This window comes from Hyperolius riggenbachi, chromosome 1, assembly GCF_040937935.1.
Source record: "Hyperolius riggenbachi isolate aHypRig1 chromosome 1, aHypRig1.pri, whole genome shotgun sequence".
NCBI lineage: Eukaryota > Metazoa > Chordata > Amphibia > Anura > Hyperoliidae > Hyperolius > Hyperolius riggenbachi.
The window spans coordinates 67,698,689-67,724,767 of record NC_090646.1 but is presented as its reverse complement, the minus strand read 5'-3'; the positions used below and the strand labels follow the sequence as shown (position 1 = coordinate 67,724,767).

The 26,079-nt window shown below is 45.7% G+C and overlaps 1 protein-coding gene across 4 annotated transcripts in view; it reads right to left on the bottom strand.

The window, feature by feature from the left end:
* CTNNA2 (catenin alpha 2) overlaps positions 1-26,079 on the bottom strand; it is a 3,078,224-nt gene that overhangs the window by 2,861,148 nt on the left and 190,997 nt on the right. Inside the window, exon 1 of one of the 4 annotated variants that reach the window (XM_068274970.1) lies at positions 23,544-23,619. The exons of the other annotated variants lie outside the window; for them this stretch is intronic. The gene's annotated coding sequence lies outside the window, so the exon portion shown is untranslated. Of the gene's footprint in view, positions 1-23,543; positions 23,620-26,079 lie in introns of those variants that run through there. 4 annotated transcript variants of the gene reach the window in all.

The window sequence follows — 26,079 nt, the reverse complement described above, 5'->3', positions numbered from 1 at the left end:
TGCGAGTGACTAACAAGCACTGTCATTTAATGCAGGTCCTCCTCTCACTATTATATTTCCTACAATGCCTCAGAAGCCATCTCTGCTTTCAACCCCATTGTGGAATTTCACTGCAGATGATCATTTTCTTGAGAAAAATTAATTAATAAGCATTTTATTGATTTGATCACTGGAAGCACCTCACATTAGTGAGTGCTGTTAGGAGCTCTAACTCAGAGACTTATATTTCTTGAACTATGGTTAGAGAACAGCAGACGGTTTCATAGAGAAATTTATGCCTTGATAAAGGGGCCCTACGTGGCTCCGAAACATTGGCCTTTTCATACAAGAAACAAGAAACATAACTTTTGGATGTGCCAGCATTGCATATATTGGTTACTCTATGAGAGGCTTCACCCCCCCCCCCCCCCCCCCCCCATTGCTGTAACACTCCGGACATTCAGTAAAGTGAAGAGAAGCCAGGCACATAGGATCCACAAAATCTTCAAAGCTTTATTACCTTTCTTGGGTTAAATGCAGGGCAGATATACAGAGGAGTGGACATTCATTAAGGACAAATCCTATAGTGGGTGTGAGACAAAACCTTTATGTTCATTTGTAAAGGTGGCCGTAAAATAGGATGAAGTTCCTAGCAGATTCAAACAACTGAAGTGAGAAGAAAATGGTGGCTGCCATATGTATTTCCTTTTAAACAATACCAGTTGCCTGGCAGCCTTGCTGGTCTATTTGGCTGCAGTAGTGCCTGAATAACACCAGCATGCAATAAGCATGCAGCTAATATTGTCATATCTGACAATAATGTCGGAAACACCTGATATGCTGCGTGCTTGTTCAGGGTCTACGGCTAAAAGTATTAGAGGCAGAGGATTACCAGTGGCTGGATAGTGACATGGGAGACCAGGATTCGAATCCTGGTTAGGGTCAGTACCTATTCAGTAAGGATTTCAAGGCAAGACTCCCTAACACTGCAGGGTGGCCTCTTGAGCACCTCCCACAGGAGAAAAGCACTTCACAAATGTTCAGATTATTAGCAGGATAGCCAGGCAACTGGTATTGCTTAAAAATAAATAAATATGGCAGCCCCTGTATCCCTTCAGTTGTCCTTTAAACCTGCCAGCATTCTATTGATCCATGCAAGCCCAGAGAACTCCTGAATTTGTCGCTGGTTTTTATTAAGTATGGGTTGAGTGGTGATAGCTCCTCAGGCAAAGCAGAACAAAGACAAAGACCATTACTTTACAGATCAAAAGAATGTAATAACTTGGTCACCCCCAGAGTCAACCTCAAAACCTGTGGAGCTAGAGCTTTCTGTCATGCTGTCCCTACTCTTTGGAACTCTGTACCACGCCCAATCGATACAGCTCCATCCCTGGAGGCTAATAAGTTAAAACTGAAAATCCATCTGTTCTGACATTTATGAACACTAAAAGCAAACCTGTGATTACATAAAAAAAAAAATACTTAGATACTTACCTTAGTAGAAGCAAGAAGTTTTAAATCAGGATGATACCATTTATTGGCTAACTACAAATGAATAAGAATAAACAAGCTTTCGGCCTTGCAGCCTTCGTCAGGTTTATAGTGAATTTTTCACCAAAGTTATTTTCGCATCAAAAATATGGTCAAAGGTAACACTCCCTTTATTGCGAAAAATCTCAACTTATAATGCAAAAAAAAAAATCGCAAAAAACATAAAAAAATTCACAAACATATTACAAAATGATTTCTGAAGGCATTTTTGCTCCTCGAAACCTGAATTTTGCATTATTTTTGGGGAAATGAATGCAACAAGAATGTCTGCATTTCCGCTCATCACTGGAGACATACCTATGCACTTTGAATCCTATGGGATCACTTGCCGAGTTGCCATTGCTGGTCAGGTGCCCCTCTATACACATGCTTGATTATCGGTTGAGGCAGTCGTTTTGTGGCCACCTCAAGTTAATTCAGGTGTGTGTATGAGGCTTAAAGCGGGATTGTCAGCCACAAAACCAAATTCTATACAAACACTGCAGTGTGTTTAAAATGCTGCTAGAAACCTCTCTCTGCAAGTACAAGCTCTCCAATCCACTCAGGAATCTCTCTGCTGTTTATATTCTCTCAGTCCCCCAGGCTCTTTTCTGTGCCATGCCATTGCCAATGACGCCCCCCCACCTTCCTGCTTCTCACTGCTGCCTAGCTGAAGCATGATCCTCTGCTCACTCCTGTTTACAAGCAAGGCTGAAGTGACTCAGCGATTAGAGGAGAAAAGAAAAAAAGATAAGGGAAGAAATGACATCAGGATTTAGCCTCAAACTGTGGGAAAAAGACATGGCTCCCACCAGGAACAGAGTTCTCTTCATTAACTATACACAAATCACTGAAATCAAAACGTGGACAGTACAATACATGTGTTATGTAAGTAGATCAAGTATTTAGTATCTACTTATATATGTGTTTTTTTTCCTTGGCATAGTATAGCTGACCCTCCTGCTTTAAGGGAGGGAAAGCTGGCAGACTTAGGCCCCGTTAACACTTAATCAGTTGCTATGCATTAGTGTGCGTTAGTATGTGTTAGTATGCGTTGGTACACGGTTTTTCCATAGCAGTGCATTGGGAAGAAGATTTCAGTTAAAACGCGTTAAGTGTAAAATGTGCCATAGGAAAACATGGGCATTACTTTGAAAATCAGTTTTCTTTCAGTCATAACTGAGAGCAGCTGATTAAGTGTAAGAGGGGCCTAATACAATTTTTGCCTGGGAGAGGGGGTTCCACTTTGCACACCTCCACTTGGACTTTTCCAATACAAGATTCATTTAGTGCTTCCCAAAGATGTAACAGGAGCTCCGTGAGGTGGTCTTCTGCTACACGTCCTAGAAGTAGATTTCTAAAAGTGTACCTGAGACGGCACAGTATAAGAAAATTATACATACCTGGGGCTTCCTCCAGCCCGCTTCAGGCTAATCGCTCCCTAGCCATTCAGCCTGTGCCACCTGGATCCTCCACTATTCGGCCTGTAAGGTCCTTCAGTTGGGGCCAGTCAGGGCATGCGCTGTTGAGCTGCGCGCTACCCACTCATTGTGCGCTCGTCATCAGGAGCGTTCTGTGTAATACGCCCTAGACTGAAGGATTGTACAGGCCTAATAGTGGAGGATCCAGGCAGCCTAAAGGGGGCTGGAGGAAGCTCCAGGTATGTAAAATTTTTGATATCCCCCATCTCAGGTTTTCTTTAAAAAGTCAGAGTATTGACTATTTAGATAGCGATTGGATTTCAACGGTTTAGTTCCACTTTAAAAGTTTTCAGTGGTTTTCAGTTCCTCAGGAAGACTTTGCAAATGTAAATGTAGGCTTGTTCCTTCTGCCCACGCTAAGCAAACCTCAAGATGGTACACCTGTCGCTTATCTATCATGGACCATTAGTCAGCTCGTTTCTCTCACCCCGAGCTGTTTGCAGCAACCAGGCTGTTCCGCTGCCGCTGTCTGTCCTGTGTAGAAAATAATCCGCACCTAAGTGCGCTTTTGTCTTGTCTGAGCTTCTCCGATCCGAGCCTTAAGGTTGAATCCCTGGCTAACTTCCTGTGAGATTGCATTGGGGCATTACAAGTTATTTAGCTGGAAAAGGTCAGTCCATTTATATTTTAGTAGTGGGAAAAGAGCCTGGGGAATAAAGGCCAGTCACCGCACCAGCAATCCAAAATGTCTCCTAATACCAGCGGCGCGGCAAATCACCCAAACCGTCCCTCGGAGACGCAGCCGCTGACAGCTTCATAAACAATAAGAATCGTATTTAGGATAAAGTAAGAGAGTCCGAGCTTTATATCCTGTCAGTGCGCGTCCCAGTTCCCCTTTCGTGATTTATGTTTTTTAATACTTCATATATCTTGCTTATTATTGCAATGTAGAGGAAAGTTAGAAAACACAAACTTTGTTTTACTTTGATATGGATAGACATCAATTTCTAGCATGGTAAGCAGCCTAGTTATAAAGGCACTGAAAACAACATAATTTTTCTGAAAATCTTCAGATTGCTATGATTAGGAAAAAAGGTAATCAGCTGAAATAATCGCTACTTTTATAAGAAATTACAACTTTTCACAATTACCATGGTTGCTATGAATATATCTGCAATAAATTGACCATCACCATAAGCATAAACATCGGCTCCATAGATTACCCAAAAGCTTCCTTCACTTTCAGAATGAGTAGAGCTGTGGATCCACACTTTAGGGTAATTACCATATTTAAAAATCAGATTGTCACCTTATAAATACAACAAGCTTTAAAGTGTACCAGAGCTGAAGCTTGGGTTCAAAATCAGATACTAACCTGAACAGTGTTCCCCCGAGGCAAACAATCCCCTGTGAATGAATCAACATGCCTCCAATCATGGGTATATTGATTCATAAAAACAGACGTCACAAAATGTAAAAAAAGAAGTAAAATTAAAGTAGAAATTAAAAAAAAAAAAAAACACAGTACACTTTCAATAAAAACTGATTGAACCCCCACCCTCCCCAGTAACTAAAAAAACAATAAAAACAAACATGTTTAAAAAAATTACAGTTTTAAAACAAATACATAAATAGTTACATTAGGGACTAAACTTTTTTAATATGTATGTTGTGAAGGTATATTACTTTCATATGTCCCCTATATGGGTTTGCAATTAGTAATGAATGCAAAACTGAAAAAAAAATGTTTTATTTTCAAACTATAATGACCGAAAACTGAGAAATAATGCATTTTTTTCCATTCTTTTCTTATTATTCCCGTTAAAATGCATTTAGGGTAAAATAATGCTTAGCAAAATTTACCACCTAAAATAAGCCTAATTGGTGGCAGAAAAAAAACACGCTATAGATAATTTTTGTGTGATGAGTAGTTAAGTAGATAAAATTATTGGCGAATGAATGGAGGGAGTGCTGACAGGGGAAAATTGCTTCTCTCCTACAGGTGAAAACACCTGCGGGCTAAAGTGGTTAAAAGAAAAAAAATCCCATGACCCTTAGCCTTTGTGATATTTTTACAAAAATGTCTCTAAGGGCCCTTTTCCACTAGCAATCGCAATCACATATCACAAACGCCAGCGTTTGCGATTTTTTATTAAATCTGTTATGCGATTGCGATTTTTCATTTGCATTGCATTATCACTCTAAAAATCGCTCCAGAAAGCAATTGCGATTTCCAAATCGAATCACTATAGTGGAAAATACTTCTCATGATTTTTATGATAAAGTAATAACCGTAGCGATTTAAAAATCGATTTGCGATTCAGCTGTGTGGTGGAAAAGGGCCCTTAGGCTTGTTTTTCACTGATATGATGGTAAAAATTATATTCATTTACACCAAAGTAATTTTTGCGTGGAGGCTGCCATATGTACTGTGTACACTCGAGTATAAGCCGACGCAAGTATAGACACTTCAAACTTTTACCTAAAATAATTTGAAAACATGATTGACCCAAATATAAGCCGAGGGTAGGAAACACTCCAGGTGTACAGTAACATGTGTCTGAGTAGATATTTACTATATATCAAACCCTCCTCCCTTCATCCTTTAGAAGGCTATCACTAAGTTAGCTGCAGTGCGGAATGTAAGTGAGGTTAACATTAGCTTCAGACTCACAGCTTAACACAGTCATGCCCCGACACTCCCCGCTACAGAGACTTTTATTACATGTAATGTGGAATTCTGCAACTTTCCTGTTTTGAAGGAAAACCTTGAATTAGTTTATTTTTATGCCACAAAATGACGACCTTGAAATACTTCAGTTTTCTGAATAATAATAAAAGGTATACAATGCACAGTGTTCCAGAATAATAAATTAAATTCCTGAGAGTTTAATCTTTAAGTCCTTGTGCTGGTCCCCCAGTGCATCCCTCACCGCAATGTGACAGTAAAAGCTATGCACTGATGGCCAAGTGCCCCCCCCCCCCAGCTATGTGCACAGTGCTGCAGGCACATTTGGTAGCCGTATTACTTTGAGGTGTTGTCTGTGTTTCTCTCTCCTCGCAAGTGCCTCCATAGGGATATTCAAAGCAGTGTGGCTACTTTCGTTTACCGCCGGTCCACCGCCGGGTCTCCTTAGTCCGTACCAGTCCCACCACTATTGATCTGTGCAGTGACGCACCTGATAGAAGGTGCCGTAGCAATGAGACTGCTATGGACTTCAGTTGCAGAGGAGACCCGCCGTCCGGATTTAAGGCAAGGCCGCCTAGGCCATGGCCTAGGGCACCACAGGAACAAGGGCTCCAAAGCAGCAGGCTAAACTGGTTCAAGCTTGCATATGCTGCAATGCAGGGAGAGCACCAGACCACGGTACTATGCTGCTAGCCGCCTGTGCAGCAGCCACCTTGCTCTCTGTGCACGTTTGCATTGTGGCTGGCGGCTATGGACTTGGGCAGCATTGGAGACAGAAAGGAAGAGGAAGCTTCTGCACTGGAGACAAATAGAGAAATGAGTGACACTGATGGCTGCTGCGGTGTGAAGGCAAGCTGGCTACCTATACTGAAGGGGGTTTGGGAAAAGGAGGAATTAAGGGAGTCATATGGCTACCTATCCTGGAAGGAAGGGGGCGAGGTCATCTCGGTACCTATACTGAAAGGGGTGGCTGGTGACAGTGGTCTTGGGCGGTAAAGAGTAAAAATCCGGCCTTGACGGAGGTGGTGGACCGGCGGTGAGCAAAAGAAGCTGCACTGTTTTGCCGAGACAGTCGGGGGGAAGGGAAAGTGAGAAACATAAAGGACGCCTAAAAGCTGACACCACTGGCGAGTGATTAGAGTATAAGCCAAGACCCTCTGTCTTGTTCAACTTGTTTGGCCTCAAAAGCTCGGCTTACATTCGATTATCTACAATATTTTAATAAGTGGACCTGAACTCTTGCACAGGGCAGAAGGAAAACAGAGAGGAATGCACCCTGTATGTATTTGAAGAGCTTAGCCTGTCTAATTCCCCTTCACGGTCTAATCACTAATTGTAATGTGATCTCTCCGCTGTGTCGGCTGGCTTCTTCGGCAGAGCAGCTTATTTGTAAACACAGGATTTTGCAGGATTTGTATCAGCTGTAACAAAGAAATGTTTTTCTTTAAAGGACACCCGAGGTGAAAATAAACGAATGAAATAAACGAATGTATCTATCTTTCTTCTCCTAAAAATGACTTTTTAAGATATTCCATTATTTTATGTTTAAATCTACTTTTTAAGTTTTAACTGTTTTATTGTTTTTGCTCAATGACACATTCATTGAAGTATGCCAGAGCTAAAATCTATGAACTATTGACCCTGTTTATCTATTTCTTGCTCTCAGAGGCCATTTTCTGCAAGGAAAGTGTTTTATAGTTGATATTTCTTATCAGTGAGCGTCACACTGTAGTCACTTCCTGTCTGAGTCAGGACTGAGTCAGCCACTTACATACCTTATATTTAACTCTTTCAGGAAGAGAAAGAAAAAGACACAGCATAGTTATTTGTTGCTTATCTTTTAGAGCAGAGGGTAAGTTCTGAGTTCAGGTACTCTTTAAACCATACTCTTTAAACCAGTGTTTCTCAACATTTTATTAGAGACAGGGGAGCCAGTGGCGGGCATACCCCTCCCGGTATGCGCGGCAGGTAAGCGGCAAATAGAGGATGTCTCCGGGTCTCCAGGCATGTGCTAGAGGCTCAGCCGCTTGGTCTCCAATATGTCAACAGAGTTGGAGACATATTGGAGACCAAGCGGCTGAGCCTCTAGCATCTACCTGGAGCCCTGAAGACTTCCTGTATTTGCCACTCTCCCGCCGCGCATATCGGGAGGGGGGCCCCCCGAGGTGAGGAAGGAAGGGAGGGTAGGAGTTGGGCCCCCCACCCGGATAGCTACTCAAAGGGCTACCTGCCTACCCACCCGGCTACCTAACCACCTACCCACCCGGCTACCTACCCACCCACCAGGCTTCCTACCTACCCACCCGGCTACCTACCCACCCACCAGGCTTCCTACCTACCTACCCACTCGGCTACCTACCCACCCCCCAGGCTTCCTACCTACCCACCTGGCTACCTACCCACCCACCAGGCTTCCTACCTAAACACCCACCCGACTACCTAACCACCCACCCGGCTACCTACCCACCCACCAGGCTACCTACCCACCCGGCTACCTAACCACCTACCCACCCGGCTACCTACCCACCCACCAGGCTTCCTACCAATCCACCCGGCTACCTCCCCACCCACCAGGCTTCCTACCTAACCACCCACCCGACTACCTAACCACCCACCCGGCTACCTACCCACCCACCAGGCTACCTACCCACCCACCAGGCTTCCTACCTACCCACCCGGCTACCTACCCACCCACCAGGTTTCCTACCTACCTACCCACCCGGCTACCTACCTAACAACCCACCCGGCTACCTACCCACTAGGCTAACTACCTACCCACCCGGCTACCTACCTAACCACCCACCCGGCTACCTACCGGGCTAGTTACCAACCCACCCACCAGGCTACCTACCCACCCACCCGGCTACCCACCCACCAGGCTGCCTACCTACCTACCCACCCACCAGGCTACCTACCTACCTACCCACCCACCAGGCTACCTACCTACCTACCGGGCTAGTTACCAACCCACCCACCAGGCTACCTACCCACCAGGCTACCTACCCACCCACCAGGCTACCAACCCACCCACCCACTCACCCACCAGGCTACCTATCCACCCAACCACCCATGGGAGCTGCGCGCCGGATGGAGGCTGGGACAGGAGGTCTGCTGCTGCAGGTGAGTAAATGTTTTTGTTTTTTTATTTATATTAGCAGGTGTATATTCTGGGCAGGTCTGCCACATGATTGCATGTATTTTCTGCGCAAATCTGCCGACATGATTGCACGTATTTTCTGCGCAAATCTGCCGACATGATTGCATGTATTTTCTGGGCATATCTGCCGACATGATTGCATGTATTTTCTGGGCATATCTGCCGACTTGATTGCACGTATTTTCTGGGCATATCTGCCGACTTGATTGCACGTATTTTCTGGGCATATCTGCCGACTTGATTGCACTTATTTTCTGGGCATATCTGCCGACATGATTGCACGTATTTTCTGGGCATATCTGCCAACATGATTGCACGTATTTTCTGGGCATATCTGCCGACATGATGTGTATTTTCTTGAGAAAACCTGCACAATTATGTGAATTTTCTGGGGAAAGGGTCACCAAAACTTCAAGGGAACCTGAGGTGAGAATAATCTTGAGGCTGCCATATTTCTCTCCTTTTAAGCAATACCAGTTGCCTGGCTGCCTTGCTGGTCCTCTGCCTTTATTCTTTCAACCATAGACCCTGAACAAGCATGCAGCAGGTCAGGGGTTTCTGGCAATATTGTCAGAACTGAGAAGATTAGCTGCATGCTTGTTGCTGGTGTAATTCAGTTTATTACTGCAGCCAAACAGATCAGCAGGGCCGCCAGGCAACTATTATTGCTTAAAAGGAAATAAACCCTCACCCCGGGTTCGCTTTAAGTTACAGTTAGCTCCACCCTCATCCGGTCATTGCCACGGCCATTTTTTGCCGCGATGCTACGCGCCGCAGGTTCTATGCACGCTTTTTTTTGTTGTAGCCACGCCCATATTTTGCCGCGGCGCGCGCAGCTCGTAGGGGGCCCACAATTACAATTTTGCACAGGGGCCCACTGCTGGCTGTGTCCGCCACTGAGGGGAGCCCAGCTAGAATGACAGGATGGAGGTAAATACATGGCTAGCAACAAGGAGATTGTCGCTAGCCTAGTGCTTTTTACAGGGGGGCACAGCAGACCCAGGGGGGGATTTTGAGGCGGCAATACAGAGACACAGAGGCATGTCATAGCGCCCAGGATATGCCTCTGTGTTCTCATAAGATTTTAGATGGCTGGATAGTGTACTGGTTAAGGGCTCTGCCTTTGACATGGGAGACCAGGGTTCGAATCCTGGCTAGGTCAAGTACCTATTCAGTAAGGAGTTCAAGGCAAGACTCCTTAACACTGTAGGGTGGCCTCCTGAGCGCGTCCCAGTGGCTGCAGCTCTTGAGCGCTTTGAGTCCAACAGGAGAAAAGCGCTATACAAATGTTCGGATTATTATAATATTAAATACACACCTCATGTTCTCTTTAAAAGAAATCTGAGATGGGCAAATAAAAACATTTTATACTTACCCTGGGCTTCCTCCAGCCCCATGAGCACCGTTGCGGCCCACTCCCAAGTGCCTCCGTTCGCCTGGTATCGGTCCCGGTAACTGGCTCAGCCGGGCCAGTTAGGCTCCTCTGCACTTGCGCGGAGGGGCCACGCATGCACAGAAGAGCTGACTGGTGCCACTGAGGCAGATTTCCAGGACTGATACCAGGCGAGAGGATGGTGAAGGATGCATCAGTACTCATGGGGCTGGAGGAAGACCCAGGTAAGTATAAAATCTTTTAGTGTACTTGTCTCAGGTACACTTTAAGGGCTTGTTCACACTAAGGGCAGTTTCGGGATTTTTTAAACGGTAAAAACGCTTGTGCAATGATTTGCTATGAGAGTGTTCACATATGAGCGTTTCAATTACAATCCGCTCATCAAAGCGCTGCCTGTAACATTTTCAGGGCAATTTTCCTGTAATGGCAGTTATAGGGAAATCGCAAAGCACTTGAAGAAGCGCTTTGAATTGCGATTTCTAGAGCGCTTTTAAGAATAAACACATTGGCCTCAATTCACTAAGCTTTATCAAACACTTTAGCAAACGTTTGATAATTTACCTCATGGGTAAAATCTAATTTTGAATTCACTAAGGTGTTATATGTTTATCGAATGTTTTATCGATCAAACATTTAATAAAAATATAACACCTTAGTGAATTCAAAATTAGTTTTAACCCATGAGGTAAATTATCAAACGTTTGCTAAAGTGTTTGATAAAGCTTAGTGAATTGAGGCCAGTGTGTTTATCTCTTGACTTGCATCAGGAAGTGAAAAAACAAATTGCTCTGCAAAAGCACTTAGAAAAGCGCTGTAAAAAAAATCACTCACAAAATCGCAAAACGTTGGCATCAGCGATTGCGATTTATGATGTGAACAAGGCCTGTTTCCTTACTCTCAGGGCTGGAGCTACCATAGGAAAAAATGTGCAATTGCCCCAGGGCCCCAGAGCCTGTAGGGGCCCCCAAGGTGTTCCTCCCCCCATCTTAGCTGTTGCTCCCCAGGGACTCTGCAGTCTGTTAAGTTGGGAGGTGATTGGGGGAGGGTCAGCAGCCAGCTCAGGGAAATTTGGCTGCAACAAAGGGCCTCTAATGACGCTTTTTGGTCGGGGGTGTCTGTTGGGGGGCCCCCAGGCCAGGGACGGATCTAGGGGGGGGCAAGCGGGTCTCTTGCCCCAGGCGCAGTTTGTTGAATTCTTAAAAAGGCGGCAAAATGTGGATGGGGAATGGCAGTTTAGGCGCCAAAACCTGACCTTGCCCCAGGCGCAACTTGGGGCAACTTGGTCTAGATCCGTCTAATTTTGCCCTAGGGCCCAATTGTTACTTGAACCGGCCCTGCTTACTCTGATTACACCTCTCAGACACTGCAGCTGTCCTTGGTAGGTTTTAGGCCTCCATATAAATAGAGTGCTTGGGGCTCCATGTAACACTCGCACTGGGGCCCCAAGCTCCTCAGTTACACCACTGACCACTGCCTGTCCTCTTGAGCTCTTAGATTGTTCCCACTGGGACAACACAAGTGCTGTTCATTCCTCAATCCACTGTGCACCTTCTCACTGTCCTTCCCCTGGTCATCAGATGCCTGCTTGCAGTATGTGTGCCCCTCTATCAGGCCGCATAGGGTGCTAGTCAGAGCTGCAGTCTCTCTGCTCTCATCTAACAAGCAGCGGAGCTGGATGCTCTGCCTGCCAGACGGTGGGAATGTTGCGGCTTGCTTGCGCTGCAGAAGTCTGGGAATAATTGAGTATAAAAAGCTTTTGTGCTGCTGCGTTTCTCTAATATCCCGTATGATGTTCCCGATCTGCGCTCAAACACACTGCGCTATTTATAACAGAGCTAAACTAAGACGCTTCAGTGAAATGAATTATCCAATTAATAATCACAGCGGTGTCCCTGTTTGTAATGCTAGAATGACAACTGTTTCGTTATAGGTGATCACTGATTAATGAGGGTGTGTGTTAGGGGCATATTCACTAAACGGCAGTAATCAGAATAACGTACTTAAAGGGGACCTGAACTCTTGCACAGGACAGAAGGAAAACAAGTAGACATACACCCTGTATGTATTTAGAGAGTTTAGCCCAGGGGTCTCAAACTCGCGGCCCGCGGGCCATTTGCGGCCCTCGATACAATATTTTGTGGCCCTCACCGGCAAAAGCTTCCTTATAGTTTGCTTCAGTGCTCCCAAGTAATCCGCCACATCCCCGCCGCTAAACAAGGTCTGCAGAGCCCCCAAATCGCCCGGGGGGCAATCCGCCGGCATTTCCTGGAAGAGGCAGAGCTTTCAGCTTCAGCTCTGCCCCTCCTGACGTCAATCGCCGCACGGATCGCCGCCTCTCCCCGCCCCTCTCTGTGAAGGAAGAGTGAGAGGGGCGGGCAGAGGCGGCGATGCGCTGCGATTCTGAAATCCCTTATGCGGCCCAGCCTCATCCTGACTTTGCCTCCTGCGGCCCCCCAGGTAAATTGAGTTTGAGACCCCTGGTTTAGCCTGTCCAATTACCCCTCATCTGTGACTAATAATAGTGTAATTTGATCTCTTAAATGTGTCAGCTGGCTGCCATGGTAGAGAGCTAAATGGTAAACACAGGATGTTAACCCTATGTCTGCTTCCATGAAAGGATGAAGTATCCACACTGCAGATGTATTGCAGGATTTGTATCAGCTGTAACAAATAAATGTTTTCCTTTAAAGAGAACCTGAGGTGGGTTTGAAGAATGCTATTAGGACACAGGGGCTGGTTCTGCATACTATCACCAGCCTCTGTCTGTACTGTGCCCCCCCCCCCCCCCCTGCGCTCTGCTGTCCCCCAGAAAAAAACGCCACACTAGCGACATGCAGATCGTCGCTAGTTGGCTGTTTACCTTACGTCTGCAATTTACTGCCGCTCCCCCGCCTCCTCCATAGCACCGCACCCTGCCTGCGTCCCTTCCCTCCCCGCCTCCATAAGCATGTCGCTAGTGTGGCGTTTTTTATGTGGGACAGCAGAGCGCAGGGGGGGCCTGGGGGGGGGGGGGGGACACAGTACAGACACAGAGGCTGGTGATAGTATGCAGAACCAGCCTCTGTGTCCTAATAGCTTTCTTCAAACCCACCTTGGGTTCTCTTTAAAGGTTATGCTGGTGCGTATCCTATTGAGCAGAGAGGAAGTTCTGAGTTCAGGTCTGCTTAAAGAGGCACTTAAGTGACAAAAAATAAATTAGTTTTACTCACCTGGGGCTTCCCTCAGCCCCCTGCAGCTGATCGGTGCCCTCGCCGTGTCTCTCTGATCCTCCGGTCCCCGCCGGCGACCACTTCCGGTTTCGCCGTCAGGACCCGACAGGCTGGGAATGCGAGTAATTCTTCGCGTTCCCAGCCACAATATCTCACCCTATGCTGCTATTGCGGCAAGGAAGGCAATAGCAGCATAGGGGGAGATATTGTGGCTGGGAACGCGAAGAATCATTCGCGTTCCCAGCCTGTCGGGGGCTGTCGCCGAAACGGAAGTAGCCGCCGGCGGGGACAGGACGATCGGAGCGGGGCTGCGAGGGCACCATCCAGCTTCGGGGTGCTGAGGGATGCCCCAGGTGAGTAAATGTCATTTTTTTTTTTTGACTTAAGTATTCCTTTAAGGTTCACTTTAAAGGTGCCAATACATCTAGCAATGTATACGCCCATCAACCATTCAACAGAACTCTTTGATCAGAGAGAAATCTGCTGACTGCTCATACACCACAGACCGATTCCAGATAGATTTTAGAATTAAATATATCAGGAATCAACCTAGTGATGCTGCCTCCTCCACCTGCCTGGCCGCTCCCCCTGCCACCCCAATATAAAATCCCTCCCCCACCCTAATTTAAAATCCCTCCCCCAGGTGCCTGTGCAGTGTAAATTCTCATGTGTCCCACTGACGCAACTCCTGGCCTCATCCTTCATCACACCCACCTCTGTTGTTACCACAAGCACCGCAACCGCATGTGGTTTTTAAAAACACCCCCGACCACGTGGACAATGAATGTCTATGAGAAGGTTCATATCAGCGCGGGTCGTGCACTGTCCATTCAGTAAAGTGGTGCGTAGTCCATTTTTGAGGCTATTCTGCCTCAATGGAAAGTATAGGAGAAACGCAACACGCTCACAAAATAGCTTTGTGTAGTGATTATGTTCGCGTTTTTAAGAATAAATACATTGTATTTATTACTTTCCCGGAACAAAAATTCTGCTGGTTCTAGATGGCAATCAGATAAAATCCTTGGATTAACACTAGTTGATCCTAGTAATTATAGCCATGGATGTCCTTTAAAGAGAACCAGAGACGAAGCATCCTCATGTATTTTATTACATGTATCAGTGGGAACATGACAGTAAACACCTACCCTGCTTTTAGTTTCATTGTTATCTGCTTAGTCTATTAGCAGCTGTGATAAGAATCCCCAACTGGCTCAGTCTAGGTTTGACCTGGCATCATTATAGCTGAGTCACTCTTCTGTGGAGTCTTTTCAAGCCCAAGCCTGCCACCTCCTGGCTCAGATTTCCTGCTTTGCATACTGAGAGCTGTGATGACATGAGAGGGGCTGCTCCTGCTGAGAGATAAGCTCTGTGGCTGCAATATGATCCCTGCCTGTGTGCTCTGTGTGCTCTGTGTGCACTAGATACTGATGATGACTGCAGTTTCATTCCTTTGAGAGACACTTCCTACAGGCAGCTGTACATCATACCAAAATGAAAACACACAGATGAAAGGCTGCATTTAGCCTAGATAGCATCATAGTCTCATATAGCCTAGACAGCACATCCAGAACACCTCATAACCCGGAAGCAGAAGGGATATGAGCCGGCGGACGTATTTGATTTTTCCTGGAGCAATAATGGATAAAAAACACTAAAAGAGGCACACCAGAGCGGCGAAATTATCAGGTAGAGCATTTATTCTTTACAAGCTATCGACTGATATGTTTATTTTGTGTGAAACGTTCATCTCTGGTTCCCTTTAATGCAAGGAAAGAATCTAATTGCCACTCAAATACAGATATAAATTTTGCCATAATAACTTCCTGTGGAAATACGTTTCACATTTAATCACTTTTACTGCAAAAAATGCTTTCCCAAATTAATGGCAAAATCTTTTTTCCTCCATACGCAGATCACGTGATCTTGTCCTTTGTGCAAGCCTAGGGACAAAAAACTCATCTGCCAAATGCATGCACGCAAACTAACAGAGACACCTTTATTAACTTTTCATTTCATACTATTAGAGTGTACAAAGTAGGGTTAGGCGTATGGAAGTACAGTACGATGAGGGAAGGTTAGGTTTAGCTGTAAGGGCGGACTGTACACTGGCTGGGAGGATAGGGTTAGGAGTAATGAAGGTTTATAAATTGAGGGAGAGGTTTGGTTCAGGTGTAAGGAGCTACTGTATGTCGGGAGAGAGGTTAGGGCTATGTGTAAGGATTGTACGTTGGGAGTGAGGTGTACGTTGGAGGAAAGTTGGGGTTAGGCTTAAGGGTGGACTGTACATTTGGCTAAAGATTAGGGGTAAGCTGTAAAGAAGAACTGCATGTTGGGGAAGAGATAATAGTTAAATGACAGCTGAAGTGTGCAGAATTTGGAGGATGCCCTGCTGATCAATTTGACTGCAGTATTGTCTAAATAACACCAGAAACAAGCATGCAGCTAATCTTGTCAGAAACACCTGCTTGTTCAGGGTCTATGGCTTAAAGTATTAGAGACAGAGGATCAGCAGGACAGCAAGGCAACTGGTATTGCTTAAAAGGAAATAAATATGGCAGCCTCTATATCCTTCTCGCTTCAGTTGTCCTGAGAATCTGCATTCTAAAATTCTTACAATAAAAAGCATACCATTCTCTTCATTATGTTCTCCTGGGCCCCTCTGTGCTGTTTCTGCCACTCCCTGCTGCAATCCTGGCTTGTAATTGCCAGTTTTAGGCAGTGTTTACAAACAAAAGACATGGCTGCTAACCAGAGTATGATTGATAGGCTGAGAACAGCTTACTGTGTGACTCATGCAGAGCTTGGAGAGGGTGTGTAAAGCTTCTGCCAATGACAAGCAGTGCTGCACATTCCACACATTCCAGCCTGAGCCCGACAGAGCCGACAGAGGAAAGAAGATACGCTTTATTACAGAGACAGTGCAACTAGGAAAGGCTGCAGTAAGACAGGCTACATTAGAACAGGCATAGGAACTTATAGGATAGAAGAAATAAGGCTCAAAATGTTGTTACAGAGTCTCTTTAAAGAGGCTCTGTAACAAAATTGTGAGCCTTATTTCTTCTTCCTATAAGTTCCTATTACTGTTCTAATGTGGCCTGTCTTACTGCAGCCTTTCCTACTTGCACTGTCTCTGTAATAAATCTTATCTCCTTTCCTCTGTCATGTCTGTCGGGCTGAGGCTGGAATGTGTGGAATGTGCAGCACTGCTTGTCATTGGCAGAAGCTTTACACACCCTCTCCAAGCTCTGCATGAGTCACACAGTAAGCTACCGTCTTTCCCCTAAAATAAGACCTACCCCGAAAATAAGGCCTCCCTTATATTTCAAGCATGCTTGAAATATAAGACCTACTCCGTAAATAAGGCCTAGCTGGGGGGGGGGGGGGAAGCTTTTTGTATGGGGAGGTGTGTGGGCTCTTACCGCACCTCCCTTGTGGCTGCGTCCCCCTCCATTCCACGCACTTTCTCCGGTGGTGGCGACATGGTATTCAAGCTATGAGGGCGCCCTTTGACCCTCACACTGCACGCAGTACGCTTTGCCGGCCCGGCTCGGCGCTGCCGCTCCCCTCATGTAATAATCAATGTGCACCTGGGACGCATCAGCCAGGCGCACGATTATGATAGGAAGGGAGCGCCAGAGCAAAGCCGGCAAAGCGTACTGCGTGCAGCGTGAGGGTCAAAGGGCGCCCTCATAGCTTGAATACCATGTCCCGCCACCGGAGAAAGTGCTTGGAACGGAGGGGGACGCAGCCACAAGGGAGTTGCGGTAAGAGCCTCCCCATACACAAAGCGTCTAGCCCCCCCCCAAAGAAAATAAGCCCTAGCACATATTTCCTCCCCAAAAAGAATATAAGACAGTGTCTTAAATTCGGGGAAAGACGGTAGTTCTCAGCCTATGATACTCTGGTTAGAAGCCAGTCTTTTGTTTGTAAACACTGCCTGAAACTGTTAATTACAAACCAGGATTGCAGCAGGAAGTGGCAGAAACAGCACAGAGGGGCTCAGGAGAACATAATGAATAGAATGGTATGCTTTTTATTGTAAGAATTTTAGAGTACAGATTCTCTTTAAGCATAAAGAAGCACTATGCATTGGGGGAAGGTTAGGGATAACCAATAAAAGCACAAGAATGACAACAATCCTGACTAAAAGTACCTTCACAAAGCTAACAGCACTTCTATTGCACCGAGTTAACAGGCGTACCAGCCAAGAATCCAATCCTGAGAAACCTGCCTCTCTGTTGAGTATTGAGAGAGACTGACTCATAATTGCAATATTTTCTCCCTTGGAAATAAACGATGCTCCTCTTGCCGTAACTCGCATGGCTGGAAGGAAATTTACCGAAGACGAGATTGCAATGCTTCCAGTTATTTAGTACTGCCTTTGGCTATAATATTTGTGATGCTACAAACTCCGGCATTTATCAAAGGTGACACCGACCAGAAGAGGACTTCATCCCGGTGAGCCGCTAACACAGCCGGATCGGGGAATCGGAGGAACAGACAGACAAGCTAATGAGAATACAGCCATAATGTAATATCGCTAATTATTTCCTCATAATGGAAGAGACCCATGTGCATTGCACACATCAGTCATGTCGTTAGCGGGAGATCAGTCACTGTCTTTTTTTATACCTATTATTCAACGCCTTTATTTAACACATTGTATATATCACTTGGCTCTCACACTCCCCTTCTGCTGCTGCATCCATCACACTCTGCACAGCCTGCATTCTTCTCTATTCCCTCCATCACAGGCTCCTACATACAAAAGCTGCCCCATTAAAAAAGATGCCTCTAACAAGGCAATGCTCTTTATTGGTGTAAAGAAGGAAAGAGCACAACTATGCCTGTGATGTGCAAAGCCCTCCATCATCGCAAGGCTACAGTGGAGTCAGGGGCGTGACAGTAGCCCCCATACAGCCCCGTTTCTAGGGGCAGGCGATAGGCGCAGTGAGGGAGGAGGGCTCACTGATGGAGGGGGTAGCAGTGGGCAAACAGGGACTCAGCCGTGGGGTAACTCCTCCAATCCTCTCCTCGGGCCCCACTCTGTACCCCCCCCCCCCCCCCCAAAGCAAAAGATTTATGGCAGCAGTGGGAAGCAGTCGTAGTACAAACTCATCTTCCGGGTTCCATGCGTGGATCACCACTGGGCTGCTCTGTCTCCAGTGCCGCTCACTGAGCCTGCCAAAGCTGGAGGAGGGGGAGGCACATATACCTGGCTACCTATACTGGGCTCCAATACCTGGCTACCTATACTAGGGCACCAATACCTGGCTAACCTGTACTGGGGCACCAATGCCTAGCTACCTATACTGGGGCACCTATACCTGGCTAACCTATACTGGGGGCACCTATACCTGCCTACCTATACTGGGGGCACCTATGTCCCAAAACCTATACCTGGCTACCCATACTGGGGAACCTGTTCCTGGCTAACCTATACTGGGGCACTTATACCTGGTTAACCTATACTGGGGGCACCTATACCTAGCCCCCTATACTGGGGCTAACCTATACCTGACTAACTGATACTGGGGCACCTATACCTGGCTAACCTATACCTGCCTACCTATACTGGTGCACCTATACCTGGGTAACATATACTGAGGGCACCTATACCTGGCTACACATACTTGGGCACCTATACCTGGATAACCTATACTGGGGCACCTACACCTGGCAATCTATACTGGAGGCTAAATACTGAATCGCAAATGCGGGGAAGTGATGACTCACCTCTTTCTGCGTTCTAGCCTGTGTTCCACCTCTCGTCACTTCCTGCAATGTACAGTACAGTGGACGGCATTGCAGAAAGTGACGAGAGGTGGAAGGAACGCTGGAACGCCTACGGAGGTGAGTCATCGCTTCCCCGCCGGCTGCCTACTACACTGCGGTAATAGCTAGAGGGGGGGAGCGCACAGGGGGACCCAGGTGAGTGGGGGTTCCGACCCCCCTCCCTGCTGCTGTGCCCACTGCCCCCTTCCTGCCTGCTACCCTCTCCAGCTTGCCCCCCCCACCCACCCATGGCCAGGCGGGCACCTCCCCCTCCCACTTCTGACGCCCGAGGAACTCGCCTCACCCCGCCTCATGGGCGGCCAGGGGCTGCCGGGGAGGCGAATTACAAAGGCCACTGGGCATAAGGCTCTGCAAAGACCACCTGGAGGCTACACGACTCAGGCTCGGGTTTACCGTTCTGAGTTGTGGTTTTCCACCCTGAGCCTGACTCGGGGTTACCACCAGGGAGGTTAAAAGCATCTACTTTGAAAATAAAAAAAAAGAAACAAAAGTTGAGTGTCGGCTCCCTTTGTTGTGTATATTGTTGTGTATATTGTTGTGTATAATGTTGTGCATAATGTTGGTGGTTAGCGTTTATCAAGGTGCTGCCATCAGAAAGGTCACTAGCTCCACCGCAGGTCACCTCCTTATGGGAGGCTCTGATTAATGTAATCAGTGACTATTTACATAAGGAGTAGGTATAAAACATATGCTGGACTGACCAGCGTGATGAGGATGTAGCCCTTTATTAACTATAAAACTCTGGTCAAGCAACGTCTTCATTGTCCTCCCTCTCGGCAAATCAGTGGTTTGGTCATCTCTGATTAGCTACCTCTTTCTTATAAATAGACACTGATTAGCTTCATCAGGGCCTTTGAGAGGAAGGCGATGGGGGCAGGGCTGTGATCGCTCTCTCTGTACAGGGTTTATAGAAATAGCACAGTAAAATGTATCGCTAATGATGTCTATGGTACCCCATAATGATGCATTACACCGCCTGTAACTGTGGCCATTGTGTTCTTACACAGCTTAGCAGCTGTTCCACCGTCGCACAGCAATGCTGCTTAAACCCTCAATGCAGACACAAATATTTTCCTTGTTGTGTGTAGGCACTCAGCTTGTGTTTGTGTACGTGAACTCCTCAATTAGGCCATTACACATAAATCGTGTTTAACGTACCACTTTCTGCACCACAGACTGTCTGTGCTATAGATTGCTATCTTCTCAAAGAGCTTCAGTCTGTGCCTTCTTTACTGCAGTCTACACAAGGTGATAGGGCATTTTTGTCTCATAAGCTAACTGACATTTTTTTTTAAATAGATAGCAATGGTAGCCTCCATATCCCTCTCACTAAGGGCCCAGTCACACTTGCTGATCGCAAAACGCTAGCGATTTTGCTAGCGTTTTGCTCTGCCGTTTTTTGGTGATGAACGCCAAAAAATCACCATTCACACCTTGCAATTTTTTAGCGATCGCTTCTATAGCACTAAAACGCAATCGCTGGGAAATCACCTGAAAATGGTGCAGGCTATGCGTTTGCGTTTAGCGTTTTTGGGCGATTTGCAGCAATTAGTGCAAATCACCCAAATGAGAATGGGCCCATAGACTTATATTACCCGAGCTCTTTGAAGAGCGCTAGCGCCTGAGCATTTTGCCGAAATTGCCGGCAAAACGATCAAGTGTGAATGGGCCCTAAAGGATACCCGAGTCAAAACCATAAGAATGTTCTTTGACTTATTTAGTTTACTTATGGTAATAAGAGTGTGAAGAAGGCGGTGCACCACCGGACCAGCACATGTGCAGTAGTGCACAATTTAGCTAAGTTGCGCACTTTGCCAGGCCGCACAGTGGACCGAGGTAGAGGACTGGGAGGACTCTTTGGTTTTGACTCAGATATTCTTTAAAGTGCACCTGAGACAAACTATGTCTCAGGTTTTATACTCACCTGGGGCTTCCACCAGCCCCCTTTAGGCTATTTCGTCCCTTGCCATCTCCCCGAGCCGCTCCTGTCCCCAGCTGGATGGCCCGGTATTCTGGTTGAGTCACGCTCTGTAGTTACATTGCAGGCACAGAACACTCCTGGCTGTAGGAGAGCAATGGGGGCGCGCGTACGGCCAGGCTGCTCATTCGCAAGTAAGCATGACTTGGCCACAGTACCTGGCCATCCAGCGGGAGATGGGAGCGGCCGGGAGAGATGGCAAGAGACCAAGTGGCCTCAGGGGGGCTGAAGGAAGCCTCAGGTGAGTATAAAACCTGAGACATAGGCTTCAATTCATCAAGCATTACCGTATTCGGTAATGCTGAAAACAGCTGACTTTACGGAGCACTTAGTAAAATGTTAATTCATCAAAGCAGTTACCGCATGAGAAGCAGACATTCCTGTGCAGAGAGATAAATTACCGACTTGTTAAGTGATTACCTCAACACGTTAATTCATCAAGCTCACAGCATTCCATAACATGTGCGGTGTTTATCTCCAGCTCTCCCCTGTCGATGAGGAGCTTGGAATGCCTTCTCCGTGTGTGACAGGACCATAGAAACCTCCCCTGTCCCCTGCAAGTGCTGCTGATAGGTTGGCCAGGCTTCTCGGGTGGAACAGACCCCCCCAGGCAGCCAGGGGAGAGAAAAGAATGAAAGTTATTTTCCAGGCACCCTTCTTTTCTAGGCACCCTTCGGTAGTGTAACCCCTTGAGTGCCTGTTTAAATATGCAGGGATGCAAGTGGGAGCTCGTGGCAAAATGACCTAAGCAGGGAATGTGTAATGTTTCTCAGCAGTTCATCTAAGCTGTGGCAAGTAAATAGAAACTTAAGACTAATCAGACAGATTCAGCAAGAGCAGAGGCAGCACAACAAATATAAAAGGCACATGTATAGGGATGTCGGTGCTGCCTCTTTCCTATTGTAATGCCCTCACTGCACGGACCTCTTCGGTAACTTACCGAACATCTACCACATGTGTGAAAATATTGATGAATTAGCACAGTGAAGTGTAAAATACCGAATGCGGTATTTTAAGGACTGGGATTTTGTTATCGAACACCCTTTGATGAATTGAAGCCATAGTCCGTCTCAGGTTCCCTTTAAGCTAGAGACCTGGATTCATATGATTAATTTTATTGTGAGACCCCAAGACATCTGTCAATTTTGATAATTATTTAAAACAGATCACTATTCCCTCCAAGCAGCGTGCTTAACAATGGTTAACATCCGTGAACAAATTATACACCGCGGTATCCATATCTTACATGTGTTTAATTAGAAACTTCCTTTAGAAGACTCTACCTGCAACAAGTCAAACAACTCACCAAACAAGCAGACTTGTGTTCCAGCAATTACTGATCCCATCTGCCTGGCAGAGATAATGGATAAAAACGTGCGCTAATTAACAGTTAACTACGACAGCATTATAAGCTGAAGAGAGAGAAGTGCTAAACCCAACGTCTAGTATGACAATGACCTTGAATAAGCACATTACTGCATTACAACAGTAATAAAGCAAAAGAGAAGCAGTCAAAAGAGTGACTGCAAATCATAGGGACCCCTGACGTGTACATTTAAAGAGGAACTGTAACCAAGGATTGAACTTCATCCCAATCAGTAGCTGAGAAATCTTTATAATTTCTCGAATAGCTCATCAGGAGGGGGCAGTGGTGGGGGGTTTGGTCTGTATGGCTGATATTGTGGTGAAACCCCTCCAACAGTGTGATTATTTGTATGCAGAACAGAGGCGCCAGCAGGATAAAAGTCAATAAAATGTTTAAAATTTGCTTGGAGGAAGTGGTGGGCTTGCCTCCCAAAAGCAGACACGAGATCCTGTCTTCATATAAATCAATACATTTATTATACGGTACCCCAAAAACAGTGCAACGCGTTTCGCAGGCCCAGCCCGCTTCATCAGGCAATAAACGTGGGGAAAAAACATAATTTCGGCAATAGCAGGTGTAGCGCCTCAGTGTACTCAGTGTCCACTGAGGCGCTACACCTGCTATTGCCGAAATTCTGTTTTGTCCCCACGTTTATTGCCTGATGAAGCAGGCTGGGCCTGCGAAACGCGTTGCACTGTTTTTGGGGTACCGTATAATAAATGTATTGATTTATATGAAGACAGGATCTCATGTCTGCTTTTGGGAGGCAAGCCCACCACTTCTTCCAAGCAATTTTTAAACATTTTAGTGACTTTTATCCTGCTGGCGCCTCTGTTCTACATACAAATACTCTGTGTACACTCCTGGTGGAGGGGAGTGCTACCCCCTTTCTTGTTTCTTTACTACAGAGAGCAACTTCTTAATACTGAGTGAGGACAGGTCTAATCTCCTCACCTGCCTATTGAGTGGTTGCCTGAATGGTAACCCATGTTTGTGAGTATAAATTCTCTCACTAAACTACTTACCAATCGTCTTTAACATACTACACCATATTGGGCTCTCGTTTTTTTTCTATTTTACTCCAACAGTGTGAAGTCAGGTCCTTCTGTCCTAGCTTCCTGTATGTGAGCCTTGTTGCATTGTGGGAAATAATGGGTGTTTCCAACTGCCAAGCAACCAGTATCTCCCTATGTGCATATGTATAGCTATAAAAAAAGCAGCCTTTTAGCCTATCTCAATGTACAGAAACTCTTATTCCAATTAAGTGAGATCAAATGCTAAAATGAAGAGGAGTCTAGAGAAGTGTGTAGCTAGGGGCCCCATAGCAAAACTGTAATGGAGCCATCAGATGTAGGAACCCTTCAGCAATGCCATCTGTCCCTACCCTATTGATATGCTTTACTTAGGACATTTACATTCTCATGCAATATACTGTATACATTGCCTATAGTCTATGGACACAAGCAAAATCAGAGGGCAGAGGAAAACAAGAACGTTATAAGTGCATACATAGTTACATAGTTACATAGCTATTTTGGTTGAAAAAAGACATACGTCCATCGAGTTCAACCAGTACAAAGTACAACTCCAGCCTGCTCCCTCACATATCCCTGTTGATCCAGAGGAAGGCGAAAAAACCCTTATAAGGCATGGTCCAATTAGCCCCAAAATGGAAAAATTCCTTCCCGACTCCAGATGGCAATCAGATAAAATCCCTGGATCAACATCATTAGGCATAACCTAGTAATTGTAGCCATGGATGTCTTTCAACGCAAGGAAAGCATCTAAGCCCCCTTTAAATGCAGGTATAGAGTTTGCCATAACGACTTCCTGTGGCAATGCATTACACATCTTAATCACTCGTACTATAAAGAACCCTTTCCTAAATAAATGGCTAAAACGTTTTTCCTCCATGCGCAGATCATGTCCTCTAGTCCTTTGAGAAGGCCTAGGGACAAAAATAATACAATAAAGTGAACCCAAGGTGAGAGGGATGTGTAGGCCATATTTTTTTATTTTTAATAATATTACTTGCCTGGCAGCCCTGCTGATCTATTTGGCTGCAGTAGTGAAACACCAATCTTGTCCGTTTTGACAATACTGTCAGAAACACCTGATCTGCTGCATGCTTGTTTATTAGTATTAGAGGATGAGGATCAGCAGGATAGCCAGGAAACTGGTATTGCTTAAAAGGAAATAAATATGGCAGTATCCATATCCCTCAATCAAAAAAGTGCTTCATTTTTACAATAATTATGTATAATTATGTATAAATGATTTAGTCAGTGTTTGCCCATTGTAAAATCTTTCCTCTCTTTACATTCTGAAATGTATAACATGGTGGCATTTTTCCTCCTGGCAGGTGATGTCAGTGGAAGGAGATGCTGCTAGCTTTTTTGGCATTTGGAAACAGCTGTAAACCGCTATTTCCCACAATGCAACAGGGTTCACAGATAGGAAACTGCCAGGACCATGATCCTCATAGTTTCCTGTGGGAGGGGTTTCACCACAATATCAGTCATACAGCGTCCCCTGATGGTCTGTTTGTGAAAAGGAATAGATTTCTCATGTAAAAGGGGGTATCAGCTACTGATTGGGATAAAGTTAAGTTCTTGGTCACGGCTTCTCTTTAAGTGCCACCTGTTCCCACGCTCTGCTCCAGGGCCCCATAGCAGCTGCTATGGCTGCTATGGCTATTGATATGAATAATGGCGCACGGTGTTGCCGCTAATCCGTTTGTCGCTTATCGCTATTTAACGTTAAAGCCTTATCGTTATTTAGCGTTGAAGCCTTATCATTATTTATCATTAACGCACAGAACACTCTCTGTACCTATCCCTAACCCCTAAACTCCCCTGGTGGTGCCTAACCCTAACCACCCCCCTGGTGGTGCCTAACCCTAACCACCCCCCTGGTGGTGCCTAACCCTAAGACCATCCTGGTGGTGCCTAACCCTTAATCTCCCCTGGTGGTGCCTAACCCTAACCTCGACAGTGTTACATTAAATCCATTCACCGTTTTGTAGTTAAATAACTTTTGCAGTTTGGCTTATGTAGGTTAGCTATTTATAAATAACGTTACTGTTACAATAAATAGCGATAAGCGTATCTTTTTAAAGCAGCGCCATTTTTATGTATAGGCGCTGTGCGCCATTATTCACTGATCCGAGTAAAAATAAGTCAAATCCCCTTTAGCATGCATTACTGCACATTTCATATAATTTTAGAGTCAGCAATGCATACTCAATGGCTGTACACAGAGGCATTAATTTCATTATCTATAATTCTGTTGCTACAGAAGAGCAAGGGAAGGGATGCATAATTCCAAATTTTATCACCTCCAAATTCCTTCTCAGCATTGCGTCATTGTCACATCATAATAATTGTGATACAATGTTAATGTAACAGGGCGTCATAACACAAATGAAAGATAGGAAGTAAGGTTTTACAGCCATTAACAGAAGCTGTGGTCGGGTAAATATTAATTAAATCTTGCATAGATATGGCAGCATATTTAAATGGATTGCTGTGTAAACAATAGATCACTGTGAGCAATGGCAGA